Source organism: Ischnura elegans, chromosome 6 (assembly GCF_921293095.1).
Source record: "Ischnura elegans chromosome 6, ioIscEleg1.1, whole genome shotgun sequence".
In the NCBI taxonomy this organism is placed as follows: domain Eukaryota; kingdom Metazoa; phylum Arthropoda; class Insecta; order Odonata; family Coenagrionidae; genus Ischnura; species Ischnura elegans.
The window spans coordinates 18,427,540-18,446,246 of NC_060251.1; the positions used below are offsets into that span (position 1 = coordinate 18,427,540).

At 38.5% G+C, this 18,707-nt stretch overlaps 2 long non-coding RNA genes across 2 annotated transcripts; both read right to left on the minus strand.

The window, feature by feature from the left end:
- Positions 1 to 2,849: 2,849 nt before the first annotated feature.
- On the minus strand, positions 2,850 to 5,007 carry LOC124160262. Its single transcript, XR_006865131.1, has 4 exons — positions 4,748 to 5,007; positions 4,034 to 4,269; positions 3,116 to 3,277; positions 2,850 to 2,986 (listed from the first exon to the last, which is right to left on the minus strand). It is a non-coding gene; the product is annotated as an uncharacterized LOC124160262 (long non-coding RNA).
- Positions 5,008 to 7,556: 2,549 nt separating this feature from the next.
- Positions 7,557 to 18,437, minus strand: LOC124160954. The gene is made up of 2 exons (XR_006865292.1): positions 18,166 to 18,437; positions 7,557 to 8,006 (listed from the first exon to the last, which is right to left on the minus strand). It is a non-coding gene; the product is annotated as an uncharacterized LOC124160954 (long non-coding RNA).
- Between the last annotated feature and the right edge of the window lie 270 nt (positions 18,438 to 18,707).

The window sequence follows — 18,707 nt, forward strand, 5'->3', positions numbered from 1 at the left end:
TAGGGAGCCAACGCATCTCAAAGTCTTTGATCACTCTATTGAAAAGTGCTTCAAGCAAACATAAAGGAAGATGAATCTAAACCATTTCCTATACTGGGCTGGGTATTAATAATATTACCACAGATAAACTGATATTCACTTTATCATTATGGCCCAATGGTTTTATCCCTGAGTAATGTGCACAAATAGACTTGCCTCCAACAAATCAAATCCCATTACTTATCCCCTCTTTAACAAAATCACAGTGACATCTTTAACTACAAAAAATTATCAAAAATGAGACACAAAATTGATTGAAATGTTTTCTTTTAATAACAATTACCTGATTGGAACTTTGATCCAAAACTTTTTACATCATCATGAAGATGTTTTTGACATGAAGCTACACTTAAACCCACTACACCTAAATGAAAAATAAACACTATAAAAAATGTAAATAACTTTAAATGACTCAATAAATAGTAAAGCCGAGAAGTTTTTCTTCATAATCCTCCCACACTACGGTGATGCAATGCGTCAAGCATTAAAATAAATTTAAGTTTATGCATATGTAATGTTTTTCAATCCACAGAAGATGGATTGACTGAGCTGTCTCAGGAAGTGTGAGAAGGTTGAAAATATTAAGAATATGCTTCATTTAAAATAAAAAATGTTGCAATAAGCAACACTTCTACTTACCCAGATTCTGATGAAGGAAGCAAAAGTAGAACTTCTGCGGTTGATAAACTTTTGTTGGAGAAGTTTCGCAAACATAACACTACAAAATTACGTAGTAACAGTAGATGATTGCCTAGGTGCTGGTGAAACAAGTAAAAGAAGAACTTAAGAGGCTGATATGCTTCGGCAGGATCAATTCCGCTCACGAAGAACACAACACAGTTCACGTAACATTATTAATGTGCACATGAATACGACAACGGCCATCAAACGGCATGGCCGTTGGCATGTTGTTTTTCTCTCGATGGAAATCGACTATTGGTGGAATCGACCATCGATGGTATCCACAATCGATAGCTCGACATCGCGGGCGGGAGTCTAAATCTTGGTAGGCGAAAAATTAAGTTTCGCCTTATGACTTGAGGAATAAATCCCACTGGGAAATATATCTTTTTTGTATCATCGCCTTAGTAGATTAAAAAGCACGAGTGAAATCACATTTCGAAGAACATTCTTCTTTATGAAACGAGGAAAACTTATCATGGCAGGATTTTTTTTACATCTTAAGGGAATTGATTGATTTTTAATTAATCTGCATTTCGTAGCACCCCAGGTGGACGGCGTTCTTGGGTGTTCCGAAAAGAAATGATGAAACACACTGTAACAACTGTGACTCAGTTATTACATACACAAAAGCCTACTGTCAAAATATATACCGCGAATATCCCACAATGGTTCGCAATGTCTCTGGGACGAAATAGGAATATAACGGATCAAAATAAGATATTCCAGGAATATCCTCTGCTGTGTGGGTACCTATTCTTTTAGCTCAATATTTTCATATTTTAATGAATGAGGGAAAATTGTTGTAAGGACGTTGCAAAGCAACCTGTCTGCAACGTTTCAAGAGACCTAAGTAGCTCTGCAACCTCGTGCAACCTGTCTGCAACGTTGCCAGGACGTTGCAAAGAGACCTCAACAGCCCTGCAACCTCTGCAACCTCGTGCAACCTGACTGCAACGTTGCTGCAACTCATTGTGTTTACAGGGATATTTATTTACCTAATAATAACAATTAATACATTGTGTATGCGTTTTCTTTCGATACAAATGGTTTAAATGCATGGTAATTACACAACGGATATAGATTTTGTATATTTTGTTGTAACTATCATCGTACGCTTGTTCACTTAATTTCTGTACATTTCCATTTTGCATTTTTATCAAAGTATTCTACCCATTAATGTAGATTTCCATGGAGTATTTTAGAAGCATTTTGGCAGTCTCACCTCCCTTCATGGACTCAAATTCTTAAATTCCTCATATTCGTCTTCGATTCATAATAAGACCAACTCACTTTCATTCAATCTAAAAATGTATTCTCTTCCTTCCTCTCTCTCGTTTACCCAACGTTCTACCCTCTAACACTGTTTTCAACACCCCCCCTCCCCGCTCAGCACTCCATACCGTCTGTGTCCTTCGTATCTCATAAAGAAGCCCACGTAAGACACTGCCTCCAAAAGGCGCCTTAAAGGTGCCTTTTTTAAGGCAAGGCACTGCCTTCAAAAGGCACACACAAGGCGCCTATAAGGTGCCTATCATCTTCTAGCTTAAATGCGCCTTTTAGGCGCCTTGGAAAGGCACCTCAAAAAGGCTACTTGAAGGCACATATAAAATTTTACGTTTACTATGCCTATAAAGGTTGTACAATGGAATTACATTTATGAACCAATTTCCAGTACAAATATCGGCTACCCCAGTAACAATTTTTTCAATTTATATAAATACAGGGTTCTCAAGCATAACTTAAAAAAATAATATTACCTGCTTTTACACTTAGGATATTAATGCAGCAAAATATAAAAAATGACAAACTCAATTATCAGGACATATCAGCTACACTAGTTGCAATTCCTAAGTGTGAGTATTTTTTCAAGGACTCATTCCCAATAAAAATTAAATAAGAAAATGTTTTCTTTCATTCAAAAATCTATTTTCCCCAAAGGACATGCCTGAAAAATTAATTAATCGGGTAATTTCACTGATGCTAGCTCTCAATCTTGCTCCCTGGTGGAGCACTTACCCCTTCATTGACCCCTTGACTCTGAAACAATTATGCAATATATCACCATTATATCTACTATAGTATGGTTCTATATGCAGTCACAGACATAAGCAAATTAAAAAATTATCCAAATAACAAATTGCATTTATTCAAGACAAGATTTCTTTGGACATTGATTTCTCAGCCATTTCCCAATTGCATTTACATACAGCTTCTTTATCGATTGTAGCAAAGTGAAAATCTTGAAAATATCTGCACCATGCACCTAGGGGATAAAGAATGAAATTTCTAAATAACAACTTTGAATGTTTATTTCAAAAATTAACATGAAACTTCAATAGTGAATATGAAAATTAAAAAACTAGCCCAAGTAGTATTAAATAGAAAGACTTACCTTAAATGAAATTTAAAGTTTCTGTAGATTTCAAGCCTTTTTATTTGCCCTTTTGTTGACTGAATGTTTATTAACAGAAAGTCTTACAGTGAACACTTTCCTCGCTAGGGGCTAACACATTTCACTGCAGTTGTCACCTCCAACTCTGCTGAAATGATCCACCTGCATTGAAAATACATACCAGCATTTGACATTAATAAATAGGAATAGAGGGCACAGTTAAACACCATTTAAACTGTTTTTATTGCTTATCCATCCTTTTTGACATGTTATTTAGTAATCTGGATTTTTAAGGTTAGGCAAAAACGTGTGATTATAATTGCCTTAAACAACCTTAAAATGAGTGAATTTGAGCCATGGTACTGTTGATAACCAGTCAAATATTTGGTTGAATTAAGTTTAAAGATTGACTGATTAAAAATACCTCATTCATTGATGATGTACTCCAATATTGAACTGAAAAATTCGCATACATAACATGCAAATACGTCAATGAATCTCTATTTAAGTTAAACCCTCTTCCTAGCTGTTTTAACAGACTATATTGCTATTTTCATTATCTATTTGACACCCTGTGAAGATTATTTAGCCAATAACTTAAAAATCATAATAGTGGAACAATTTTGGCTGTGGGATGGGGGTTACAAGGGTTTTCTAGTTCAGAAATCATGCTTGGATCTTTAGGCATAGGAAAAATAGCCATGTGGCAAAACATGCATAGGCCATTTAAGTCGAATTGTCCCTTGGTACACATGGAATGCAAAAGCAATGCTAAAAGGTCGTTTTACAGAAAGAATGGGCAAGGCTACGCCTATGAAGAGGGCTGATTTCTGAAAGCCAGTACAGTAAAAGAAAGACAGTACTTGCAACATAGCATTAGGTGGCTGACATAAGTTCCCTATTAAAGTATTAACTGACCGGTATCTTCATCACTTTCCTCGTTATCACTTCCAGGGATAGCATGGTCGTTTTTCACCTCCTCGGGTTCTTCATGCTCCTGCAGGACCTCGAGAAATTTTCTTTTCCTAATTAGGGGGCGATCTGGAGAGGCTGCGATGTCATAATGCTGGCATTATAGTATATGAGTTCCCTTTATTCTCAAAGGGCCACGCATCATTTTCCAAGTTTATGTAGTTTTCTGCATCCTCTTCCAACTGAAAGGCATTTGTGAAAAATGAACACAAGCACAAATGGATACCTAAATGATAATGATCGGAGAGAGTTAAATTGATGGCTCTGTTTTGAACACCTTATTAATTACCATGATTATTCGACATATTCCCAATGGTTATTCATTTTCAATAAAAACCCTTCACACACGAGCTAATTGAGAATGAGACTAATGCTTTAATGTCATAAAGAACTACTATCAAAGTGGACTCTACAGCGAGAACCCTGATATTTCCACTTAGTCGGTCTGAATGGATTGTATTTTTAGTAGGCCAGCGAAAGCAAAGATCATGCCAAATTGTAATTACACTGATAATATAATTATGAATAACCTTATATAATTATTAGAATGTAATTAGAGGTTCTTTGGCCATACATAGTATATACTACACAATCTTATTAGAACACAAGGGTACATTCAAAGTTCGGTGATTTACAAAAAAAAATATTCCATTTACTTACATGTATACATGATCAGCACCGCAGAGATGGGTTGATGCTGACAGAAGCATCTCCTTATATGTCTTCGTCCCACTAAGAGCCACTGTTTCAGGGAATTCTGTTCACAGAAACCTATTTCCGACGTAGATTTTATTACTTGTGCGGGAAACAATATTCTTCATATCCCTTTTCGCCAGATTTCACTTCGAAATACGGATTATTTTCCTCTTCTACAGCGTACTTCAACGTAAATTTGCTAGCAAAACAAGTTTTTATAGCACAGCTAAGTCACTAAATAGAGCAGCTTCGGAAGTTACGGAAGTAAACACAAGTAAACAAAAGAGTAGCAATGGCCGTTTGGGTACTCAAGATGGCCGCCGGTCGTTTTGGCGCTGGTTTCAAAGTACGATTTTAAATCCGAAATATTAAAATAAGTTCGTAGTGGGCAAATATTTGTAACTTGAGTTTTTTATATGCCAAATATATATTTTCCGTAGATATGAAAAGTTGTGCAAATACTTTCTTGTCCTGGTTTGCACATTTTTTTGCCTAAAATAATTTGTTGGATTTACTGTGGTGGATCACATATGAAGAGAATTACGTCAAACGCGATTATATTGATGGATGCTGATTAAGTGTATATTATTAACACCTTATAACCAAGCTTCCAGTTTTATTGTGATAATAGAAGTAACTGTTTTAGTACAGATTTTAAACGAACCCTTACACATAAACTTTTGTATATAGTATTCACTTGTGTAAATTGTATACCGTGTACACAATGCATATGTTGCTATACAGGCTCTAAAAATTTATATAAAATGTTTACATTGTACATATATAATGCACAATTTTTATACAGGCAATACAACTGCACACAAATTTGCACAAAATGTGTACGTTGTACGCATTCTGTATGGAAATTGTGTACTTTCTGTAGAATTTACATATTTTATACGTTCAACTATGTACATGTGTATATAAAACGTGTACATTTTTATACCCTGTATAGAAACTATGTACAAATTTTTCATTGGGGTGCCTGCTAAAGGCAACTGAAAGGCGCCTTTAAAGCGCCTTGAAAAAGGCATAAGGCACTAGCGCCTCCTATAGGCACCTAAAAGGCATCCTAAAGGCGCCTTTTGGAGGCAGTGTCTTACGTGGGAGCTGCCTCTCCTCACCCACCATGTCCAGCACTTCGTCGTTCCTGCTACTCTCCGTCCACTTCACCTTCTCCATTCTTGTCCAGACCCACATCTCGAACACCTTCTGTATTCTCTCGTCCTCCTTCCTAAGAGTTTGAAAAATATAGAGTGCGAAAAATTAAGAGGTAGGTAAATGCGGAAATTTCCACTATGCCATAGCCATTCTCTCATTACCGCAATAAAAAGTAATGAGGGAACGACGCAAAAAACGCGTCTGACACAACCATAAGTAGCAGTACGGGCTTGGGGAACGTTAGATAATCCTATGTACTAACTTTGGTCGCATTCTGTGTAACCGTATGGAAATTTATAATGGACAGACAAACATACATATACACTGGATATATACTGTATAGACCGATTCTATTCGTTAGGGAGGATATCGACCAGAACTTTACATCTTTCCCATCACACTGAGTACCACTCAGACCAATTTTTATCTTCAGTTGTGGTTTTAGCAGTGGTCTCGGTAGTTTGTTGCCAGTAAGACCCTTAACTTTAATGTTAGAAATTCCCGGAACTGTGCCCTAGACTAGGATTAGCTCTAACCTCAACTATCCCAATCGAACTTACTATTGAAACATTAAATGAGGATGAATGAATGCGATATGTAAGTAAACGGTAGAGAAAATGTGTTTTATTGGTCATTTTGATCACAACTCTACCACCACTTATACAAACCTGTTGTAGTTCAGATAGCCGAGAGGGTTGACGGAAACAATGAGGATGAATAAATGCATACGTAATCGTTCATTTGTAATATTTTATTCAGCAGTTGAAGCTGTGCCGGTACCTATACAAACAATCTTCAGGTTAAGGCTGTGATGATGTGGATGAGTGAATACTTAACTCATTGAAAAGAAGACTTTGAATTTTATTCATAATTTTTTGTCAACTCTACCCTTACCTATTAAAAATAACCTTAGGGTTCTGGTTTCTAGGGTAGAGAATGAGTGCATTAGCTTTTTTGTTAACAATATGGTTAGTTTGTTATTTTTTATTTATATAAACTAAAATGTTTTTCATTCATCATTTGGATGATAGATCATCCATCATCTATCTCACACTGTCAAAGATCAAGTCATCGAAATAGGTTGCAGCACCAAGCTTTCCTGATAGAACACTTGAACGATTCATAGGAAGAATGCGCTTCATTCATCGTTTCGATTACTCTTCTGTATTCTTCTATCAAAACCAACATTTATGCTAAATTTGTATCGATGACTGAATATTTAAGTCATTTAATAAAAGATTAAATACCTACTCCATTGTTTTCAAACCATCTATACTTTCACCAATGTAAAACTATTGAAACTCGACAGCCATGCATAAGTAGTCATTTTATAAAAGAATATATATATCTAATTCATTGATTTCAATACATACATACTTTCACCAATATAAAACTATTGAAACTCGACATTTATGCATAAGTAGTCATTTTATAAAAGATTAAATATGTAATTCATCGATTCCAATACATATATTCTTTCACCAATGTACAACTGTTGAAACTCGACAGTTATGCATAAGTAGTCATCAAGGCGGGTTGAAGAATCCACTGGATCCGTGAATGAATGGGTATTTCACTCCAAATTTTAGAAAGGAAGTGAATAATTTATTGGTTTCTTTGAATAATAATAAGCTTTTTTATTTCCTCCACGTTTTATTTATTTCCATACCTGAATGGGCGGCTGAATGAAAGCTTGAGCCATTGTCGTGAAAAGAATGCATGCTTTAAACATCATTTTGATCGCAGCTTTACACCTATCCCCTCATGCTGCGTCAACCGCACTTCAGCAGTGGTGATGGTGTCCGTGGTGATGGTGCGGGTGCAGGAGGGGCAGGTGGAAGTGGTGCCCGTGGTGATGGTGGTGGTGGTGCCCCGGGTGCAGCAGGGGCAGGTGGAAGCGGTGGTGGTGGTGCGGCTGCTCTGCCACGCCGTACACCACCGTGCTCCTCGTGACGTCATAGGCGCCGTTGTAGTTGGGCACCTGCCGCCATTCCTCCGACACGACCACTTGCTGGACTTGCTGCGTCGGGTAGCACGGTCTGTGGCAAGGCATTTCAGATATCTGGAGGAGAAAAGGAAGATAACATTACTCCCAGAGCATTTTTAAAGGGTGGAGAAAAATTGCGTCACGAAATTTTAACCCTGGTTAGCTGATGCCTGAAGGAATCGAAATTACTATTGATGTTCTGACCGAAAACGCACTTTTTTATTTAAATTACGCATTTTTAAACCACAGAAACTTTAACCTTTTCGCGCCGAACTCCTTCGCGGGAAGTTGCTTTTGGCTCTACGAAGGGTTTGAGATTTTCTTTTTCGCCCCATACGGAGTTTTTTTTCGGCTTGGGACTGACCAGGTAGTCGCTTCCTCCCCTTAATGACCTTTCCTAGTGGGGATAATCCTCGACCCTTTTCCCCGAGAGCAGCCCATCCCGGCGTACTTTTGCGGTCAGTTAATTGTTACCAGTGCAATTTTATTTTTTTTTTATTGTTACTGTTGCATTAAATGTCAGTTCATCAATGTATTCCTTTCATTTTGCAATGCCTGTAGAACTTTTAAACGAAGTTCTACGGTTATTTTTAGGGTTTTCAGCAAGACGGCATTATATCATAGACCAACAAATACTTTAAAGGGAATGAAATCTTCAATGTTCCTAGCCTACTTCTAGGTATTTACGATTTATGATATTAACATAATTTAGATCCATGATGCCAAAATCCACACTTCTCATTTGCGTCTGCTCTCCAGTTCTCTGAAAACATGAGAATGATACATTTTGAATTTTTTTAGAAGAATATTTTCCCGAAAAATTCTCATAAACCTACTTGAATCATACAAATTTGTTGTTTGAAATGGCTAAATATTATTTGAAAGCAAATTTGCTTGTATAAATATATGAAAAAAATGAAAAAAAAATCCTTGCAGGAGGAGGAAGGGGAATGCATACAGAACATTTACGGTTAAATTTGAATACACGCCAAGAAAAATTTGAAAAGAAAATGAGCTTTTCCGAGAAGAGTGAGGTTATCATCTTCCACGTACATATTTCCGTAGGAGAATACTTACATTAATATACTCTTGGGTCTTCCAGTTGGAGGATGATAAGTTTTTCCTAGAAAACATTAATGCGCTAATGTGTCCCGAAATAAGCCCGTGAGGGGCACAAAGCAGACCACCTGGATCCTGGCCAGAGAAGCAAGATATGAGAGTAATTACCTGGGTGGTGCAGTTCTCTTTCATTCATGGTATGGGCTGCATCGCACAGCAAGGTTCCACAGAAACCATCCCTGGTATAGGTAGCGGAATGCGTACAGATAGTTAACGGCTAAATTTGAATACACGCCAAGAAAGTTTTGAAAAGAAAATGAGCTATTCCGAGAAGAGTGTGGTTATCACCTTCCACGTACATATTTCAGTAGGAGAATACTTACACCAATATACTCTTGGGTCTTCCAGTTGGAGGATAATAAGTTTTTCCAAGAAAACATTAATGCGCTAATGTGTCCCGAACTAACTCTGTGAGGTGCAACCTGACCAGAGATCCAAGATATGAGAGTAACTACCTAGGTAGAGCAGTTGTCTTTCCTGCAATGGTATGGAATGCTTCTCACAACATGTCTACGTAAAACATTCCTTATCATACATTATCGTACATTAAATTTACGAATTTTTAGGATATGCATTAATCAGTATTTATAGCGAAATTCGTATATAATACCTTTGTATTCAAAGGTTGGTAAGAGGTTATTAAATATAGTCGCTGTAATTTTGGCTAACGACAAAGAACTGAGAGAATCATATTTTATTACATGACGAGGGCTTTTTTTCATAGAAGTTAAATTGAATATTCTATCGAATTTCACCGCAAATCCACATCTACAATGTAGCTAACAAAATAACGTATATTTTTAGATGTAAATCATTACAATATCGCTCCTACAAACTTGCTAGTGAGTTATAAAAATAACAATTGAACATCTAACCTTAGCGTCTCCAAAAATTGTTCTAGGTGATGTTCAGCTCCGTTAATATGAATGCTAGAATTCCGTTTAAAATTTGGAACCAATCAGCAGAACATACAGAATGTAATTCCTCGCATTGATTTTCAATAAATGCAACATGAACGTTTTTAGTTATTTTAACGTATAAACAAATAAGTGACCATGAGCACCTTCCTCGAGTGGGTCACTAAGTGCCGGGATGGGCCGAGATAATCCCCACGCGGACAATAGGAAATAGTCGGGCCTCTCACGCCGAGAGGCCCTAATGGCGGTTGGGACCCACTTGACATGCTTGACCGCGAAATCGTGAAAACACGGCCTTTGGCCTATTGCTTCGAAAACGTCAAGCCGTGATAATCCGGCCTTCCTTCTTTAGCATCAGAAAATTCAGGCCGTGAAATCACGCCCTGCGTAGGGAAGAGGCCATGCGCCGATTGGCCGCGAGTTTTCCCAGTTGCCGGATAGTTACCTTAGATCAGTGGCGTAGCCAGAGGGGGGGCCTAGGGGGTGCGGACCCCCTCCACCCTCCGAAAAATAAAATCACCATTATTTTCCTTCACAACAGAAAGAGAAATATTTAAAAATTATGAATTTACAAAAAATGTCCTTAAAAAATTAAGTTTTTCCGATTATGAAAAGTTTTAAAAATTAGTTTAAACCATTACTTAGTACCCTGTTTTTCAAAAATTTTCTCCCCTGGTTTTGGACCCCACCGAACGAAATTTCTGGCTACGCCACTGTATTATATGCATCGCGATCTACGGCAGTCAAAGTATTCCAAGTAATATATCATGAAGGAAGAACATCCGACTGCGACAGAATAACTACGCTGTTGTTACATAAAAATCCTACTCTATTCCTTCCTCTCCCTCGTTTACCTAACATTCTTCCCTCTAACGCTGTTTTCAACATCCCTCCCCGCTGTGTACTCTCTCCATCCATACCTTCTGTCTCCTCAATATCTCATCTAAAATTGCCTCTCCTCACCCACCATGTCCAGCACTTCGTCGTTCCTCCTCCTCTCCGTCCACTTTACCTTCTCCATTCTTCGCCACATTCACATCTCGAATGGCTTCAGCCTTTTCTCACACTCCTTCCTAAATGCCCACGTTTCCGCAGCGTCAAGAGCAAACTCTTAACTAACCTTTACTTTAAACTCCTACGTAACGATCCTCTCAGAAGCTCCTTCCTGTTCATGAACGCCTCCTCTGCTAATGCAATTCTCTTCCTCATGTTCCTACTGCTACCTCTGTTTTCCTCTAACGTACTGCCGAAATTGGTGAATTGATCTACCAGCTCAATATTTGCCCACATACTCTCATATTGAGTCTCGCCTTCCCAGCTGTAGAATATGTCATGCGATATATTGTGATACTGTAGTTTAAAAATATTAAATTAAAAAATAAATACAATAGTGACATGATGTAGTGATAGTAACATGACACACGTCTCCATCGTGAACACTAGACACACATTTATGTTTTCACTTGCTCATTCTGATAGAAATAACTTTCTTCCCCAACCCCTAATCCGAACTTTGCGGGGCATAAACTATTAATGCAGGACTTATTTAACACAAATAGAGAAAATAAAAAAAAACTGTCTTTGATAGTTCATTGAATTTGGTAATTTGTCCGTAAGAATAACCATAATATCTCTTAATTTCGTTTATATATGACTCTAAAATCTCATTTTTATTTATTAATGTGTTATGTCTATCATTTTTATATTTTAGAGGTTTTTATACATAATATACGTACTAGCATTTTGTATGATTTTTATTTTTATCAACAGTTTGCTTTGCAGAAAGTTATACGTGACTATATCTTGTGAGACTATGAGCTTCTAGCTATTTAACCATTTTTTAAAGAATTTTTCTTTAACTAATTGTACATTATGTAAATGGGTAACTCACCCCTACATAAACTTTACCACTATTGTAGTCATAGGCGGATCTAGGAGGGGGGGCGCACGGGGGCACGTGCCCACCCCCCCACCCCCAGACCTTAAAAAAATATACAAGATTTTTAATAGGGTCCCATTATCATTACGTTCGTTTTGTATTACGAGGTATCCTTGTGCCCCCCCCAGAAAAAAATCCTGGATACGGCCTTACTTGTGCCCCCCCAGAAAGAAATCCTGGATCCGCCCCTGATTGTAGTATAAGTAGATGGGTAGGAAGTAGATCAAAGCGGCAAGTGGTTGACAGCTTGAAAGCTTTAAGTATTCCTAATATCGGGGGGTGAGGTTAGGCGAGGGTCGGCCAAAAATCTATTAAAAATATATTTCTCGTCAGCATCTATTTCTGAGCGTTTATCAATCAATCAATTCTATTTTTCGAATTTTTTCCCCCTTGAATTTAGTGTTCTCTGAATTTAAAGTCAAATAATTTCTCGGTAAAATCATGGGAAGGAAAGCTATATTTACCATTTCATTATCTTTTATCACGAATTTCGGTTAAACTTACTCATTTTACAAGTTTAAATAGATTTATTTACGGAGAAGTTATGTATTCAGCTGACATATCGATGGCTCAAAGGGAAGTTCTAACTACACGTATCTCGAAAATAGCAACTTTTCAGGAGAGCAAAAAGAAACGATTATTTTTTTTCTGATTGTAAAATTAAAAACCAAAAATTCATAAAACTGAAAAAGAAGCATACACTTGCCAACAAATAGTTGTTTTTTTTGCTTGAATTTTATTTTCTTAATGCTATTACACGTTGTTTAAGATACCTGTGTCAAACCGACCAAATTTTGAGATACGTGTTGTTAGAACTTAGCCATCGATATGTTTACGCAAAACGCGTGTCAAGTGGCCGAGGCTGAAATCTATTTTCACAGATCCATATCTCCCGGCAAACAACTGTTGATGGTAGGTACAAGGGGGCGACATACCCATAAGGATAATGCGTATAGGTTTTGATACATCAGTGCCATCTATGCCAGTGGTCCAAGGCTGCCGCGAAATTTGAATGGACATCTCGGCGCCTGTTCTTTTACGCGTCACGATAGGGCGTGCTATTCAGGCTTAATAATGCTACTGCGATTGCGAGAAACTTAAAAGCAATGAATGTAGGAAAATCTTCCTGATGAACTTCCCCAGGTTACTTAACTAGTAACCATAATACAAGATTCATGTACAAAGTCAACTGGCGATCTGGTGGTTGGTAAGAATAATGATCTCGGAAACTTACTTCAGTGGACATTGGTATTTATTGATACAATAACTGGTAAAAGAAATACAACAATAACAATTTCAATTTGACATACTAGAGATGAAATCTGTGGAAGTTAACAATTCTACAAGCACATGAGATGCACAAGCAACAAATATCAATTACAACATGAGATAGCAGCCTTTGCGTAATAGGAGAAAGATTCCATTACTTAAGTAAACACTCCACAGTTACAGACAAAGAGGGTGACCCAGTATTCCTTGAGGTAGATGTATCTTGCAACACCTCTGGGACAGGGAAAATAATGCTAATCCTGAAACCATAGACCATAACATTACTTCACTAGAAATAAGCATGCAATTTTGAATATCATTTCATGGAAGATAATTATTTAATTATGAAAGGAGAAGGACATTATTTCGTAGGAAGTAGTTCATGACGAGTACCCATTAAGATAGCATATGTCGGCAGAGGAGTCTTAAAATGAAAGGTTCTTGTAAGTTAATATCCATCACTTATACGAAAGAAAGTATCCCAAAAGTAGAAAACAAGAAAAGTGAAGAATATTTTATACCAATGTAGTAGAAATTAAGTTCTTACTTCAAAGGGAAATAGATTAAAGTTTTAAGAAATGTAAACATCGTAGAACACTTAATGAATAATGCTCAATTAATGACAATTAAACAGTTGAAAGGACAGAGTTGAAATAGCAAATTACATACATAACCAACAAAATGATTAGCATTAAACAAACCTAAGAATAGCACTAGCGATAAATGAGTAGTTTGAACACTAGAAAAACTGCAAGTACAATGAAACACATACCTATTGAAATATAAGGAATACAAGACACCATAAAATTTTGAAAACATGAGAAAAGGTTAGCTAATCACAGGTTGAAATCAAAATGGAATAATGAAGGAAACAGAATTACTCACACTTTCATCACCAAATACATTTCATACCCACGCAATTTAGCAATAACCAAGATCATTGAGACTCGAATCCTTCATCGAGCACATTCCAAAATCGTAAGGGACACTGTAAGCAATAAAAAAAGTCTGCAGTTAACACTAATGACTATCAATAAGCCTCAATATCACGTTTGTTTACAGCGAGATTCAATATGGCAGCCCCCAGTTCGTTACTGCTCAGAAAAACAGGCTACACCAGCGCCTCTATGTTGGGTAGGCCGTTGGACCACTGGGGCTCCGGAAAAATCAAAACAAAAGAGGTTTTCCATACGATATATCGCAGTTTTGTCGCCCCCTTGGTAGGTATTCGAAGGAGGCGACCGACAGCTGAGGTAATTTACGCCATGAGGGAAGTGCCGGTAAAGAAGAGTAGAGAGAAACCCCGCGTGGTCATTAGCTTGCTCTTAACGAAAGACGCCATGGGGACCACGGCTTCACGTCCCATCCGACGGACGGAGTGTTGTCCTTCAAATGGCCTCCACGCATCGTCTAAGCAGGGGTCGGACAGTCTCTGAAAATTCTCTGCCACCGCCGGGATTTGAACCCGAGCTCACGGGGTGAGAAGCCAACACTGTAGCCACCACACCAACCCGAGCCGGCAAACATCAGTTATCTTCGCCATTCCACTCCGCGAACGGCCTTAATTAAACGTGAGAACCTTATCTCATGGTCGTCAATATCGTCGATATCTTCCCGCTGCTGGTAATATATTCTCCCCAAATAACTTCGTCGGTTGCTATCACATATGACGATGCATAAAACGCAACTGTCAAGTTTGCGTGAAATGGACTGTTTTTCAAAGCAGTATATACTATAACAAGTAAATTGGTGCGCAATCAGGCGCATGGGGTCAAATTTATGCCGAGAATGAAACTCGTTATGAAAAAATCATTTGGCTTAGCCGAAATTCGAACACGGTTCTGCGGATTTCAGGTGAGATGTAACATTCGATTGTGAAGAAGATGTTGAACAAAATATTTTGGGCAATGTCGCCGCGTCAATTCTTGGGTGGCCCCAAAGTTTCCCGACCGATGCTGGTCGCTTTCTCAAGGGATAATGAAGAGTTGGGAATTTACATTCTTATATTCAGGTATCTGCGTCAGGTGGTGGGGGTGGGGAGCGGGAGGTTGGAGGAGTGAGTTGTAGATTGTTTTTTCTCACTACGGGTTGCCATGTACGGCTGTGCGCTGTCCCTGTTGAAATTATTCTTTTCTTCTTTAGATATTTCAATGGCTTCTCTGTCGAGACTCTGTTTAAAACCTCTTACTTTGGCAACGAGTTTGGCTTGAGGTCGATTGTGTGGCCAAGCGCTGCGTGTTCGGCTACCGCGGACTTTGTTGACTGCCCCAGTCGAACCGCGCGCTCTCTCGATCTCCTCCAGGCGTGTTTTGACTGATCTGCCAGTTTCGCCGATGTAGTTCTTCCCTTACCACCTTCGCTCTCAACGCACACCCCGGATTCTTCAAAATGCCAGCAAGCAATTACTACGAGCACCTATTCAAGAGACCCGCCGTGAACTGGACCACGTCGGCAAGGAACTTTTCAACAAACACATCATTCTCGCCAATTCCATGAAGAAGGAATATTTCGAGAGATTCGACAGGATGACAGCATCACACATGATCGCGGAGGCAGAGACTACGAAGTAGAAGCAGATGAGGAGATTCACAAGATAAAAAAATTTGCAGAAACCTTACCATCCACAATGCGAGGCACAGGTCATCGTCAACCTCTCAAAACACCCCCTGGACCCTGCCGCCCAGTCGATCCTCCAAAAAGGATTCAATTACGCGCTGACGCCAAAGAAAATTCCAGTGGAAGGAATCATTAGCGGAGTAGAGAGCGCCATTGGTCACTTGCCACCCACCGAGGCTGAGATAGTTCGACAAGACACCTTCCGAATCCTCAGAATGAATAAGAAAAGCCAGAAGCATAATACCACCATGGCAGAGAGAGAAGCCCTTCGAAAATTGAAAGAAAATACGATTCTGCAGCATCGTGGTTTTACCAGCTGACAAAGGCAACGCGGCGGTCGTCATAGAGAAAGAAGACTACAATAATAAGATGGAAGAACTACTTGCGGAAGGGCCTTATCAAAAGATCGACAGAGATCCAACTTCCCGATACAAAAGGATAGTGACAGAAATAATAAAGACTTATGTAGCGGATCCCGCCGAAAGAAGAATCAACCCACAGGAAGGTTAGTGAAGAGTTTGATCTGGAGTGTAGCTCTCTACGGTACGGAAACGTGGACACTCATGAGGAAAGAAGACGAGAGAAGATTGGAGGCATTCGAGATGTGGGTATGGAGAAGAGTGGAGAAGGTGAAATGGACGGAGAGGAAAAGGAACGACGAAGTGCTAGATATGGTTGGCGAGGAGAGGCAGCTTTTAGATGAGATACGGGAGAGACAGAAGGTATGGATGCTAGGAGTACTTAGCGGGGAGGACATGTTGAAAATGGTATTAGAGGGTAGAATGTTAGGAGAACGAGGGAGGTAAGGAAAAGAATAGGATTTTTAGATAGATTAAAAGGGAGTAGGCCTTACAGTGAATTAAAGAGGGAAGTGCTTGAAGGAAGGGGAGGCTCCCACAATGCTTCTTAAATACTCCATGGAAACCTAACTTAATCGGCAAAAAACTTGAATAATAATAATAGTCTGTGAGTGGCAGGGAATGATATCGAAAAAAATTTTATGCGCCCACATTTCAAAATGAAGACCTAATCTTAGCAAAAAAATATAGTCGCGCATCTCTATCTGGAGGCTGAACTTAAAAATATTACTCTGAATTCATTTTCATCATCAAATTCATTCTCAAAGGGATTCGCTCGTCATCCAAAACATACACAAAAATGAATGTACATCATTTTAGCAATAATGCATTCATGTGTTCGCAATTAAAGTTGGAAAATGTATGCAGTTTTATAAGCATAAGGAAGGTTTTCATAGTGTATTTAAGAAGCATTCTAGCCGTCTACCCTCCCCTTTACGGACTTCCCTCTTAAATTCATAATAAGGCCTACCTACTCCCTTTCATTCTATCTAAAAATCGTATTTTCTTCCTTCCTCTCCCTCGTTTACCCAACGTTCTACCCTCCAAAACTGTTTTCAACATCTCTTCCCCGCTCGGCACTCGCTACACCCATACCTCCTCCGTATGCCATCCATAAATGCGGCTTGAATTGAAAGTTAACGATTTCGTGCCTTCAGTCAAAGGCTACTGACCGACATCAATGTATTTTACAAGCTCAAAGACTAATTAATGAGACCATTGGTAAATTTTAATAAAAATAATTCCAGCCACCCTCATACGTGGATCCCTATCACCTTTCTGCCGACGATGGATCTGCCATTCGCGAATAATTAGCATTGAAGTTTGACTTTAAAATGCAATACCATTTCCTGTTGGATTGCATTTAGAGTTTGACAGAATGTTCCTGAAAATATTCTCTTTCGATCATTTGTCTAGTTGTTCTGTCTGTTGGTTCACAACAACATTAAGCGGTGCGCTTCGACTTTGGATCGTTGTTCATTGAGTAAAACAGGATTTATCTTTAAATTAATTACCAGAATTATGCCTATTTAGGGACTTAAATTTTATCGAAATCCTTAAATTTATTTCGCGATTGGTGCTCTGTTTGTCGTAAAACTGAAGTTTTATTCCATGATGGGTCGGGCTTACAATAATTCAAGCTACTGGAGTAAAAATATATAGGCTGGCAGGACGACTTCCACCGGGTTTTCCTGATAGGAAATACGCACGACTCCTGTTGCGATTTAAAAGCAGATATTCTTCATCACGGTCATTCAAGTAAATTCACGTAGCCTTCAGTTGAAGTGTAACACAAGAATATATGGTTGCTCTTGAGATGTCTCATAATAGCAATGCCCATGAAAATGTGCAGTACGTAATAATATTATTATATATGTGTGTATACCAATACATATATATGTGTGGATACCAATTTCTTATTGTAATATTCTCCTTAAAGGCTTATGAATATATTTTTAAAATACCGAATTAGACTGGTAGCAGTGGCTATGTTGCTTAAATGTTGATAAACTCACCTGGTATTAGAGTGGCTGAAGTCTTTCGCTGCCAACGCTGCTATAATAGCTGGGTATTGAAAATTCTGCGCAGTTTCAATCTTATCTCTCCGTAATCGCGCATATCTTTTTTTCCAGAGAGCAAATTACAGCGCGTTTTCTCAAGCCTTCTCTTGTGGTGGTGATTCACCTGTTCTGGTTGGCGCTCCCCGATGAAAAAATAACGCGTGCGTCAGTGAAAGAGGAGTTGATTTCGTGAAACAAACCATCGTGTTGTTGACTTTAAGGCAAAAATCGATGTTTCGACGGTATCCATCCAATTCTAACGTCTACACCTAATAGGGTGGTTTCCTATTATTTTTTATTGCCTAAATCGAAAGATTATTACTCCTTGAGTACGCATTTCACGCTTTTAGATTTTTAAATGACGATATCTATTTTTCGTGAATAAATGAAAAGTGAAAATTTTCAAGCGCGCGAAAACGCGACGGGTAAGTATGAATGCTGGGAAAAGCCCGTGTGACGTGATTCTGCTTCCCGCTGCCCCCGTGGTCTTGGGGCGA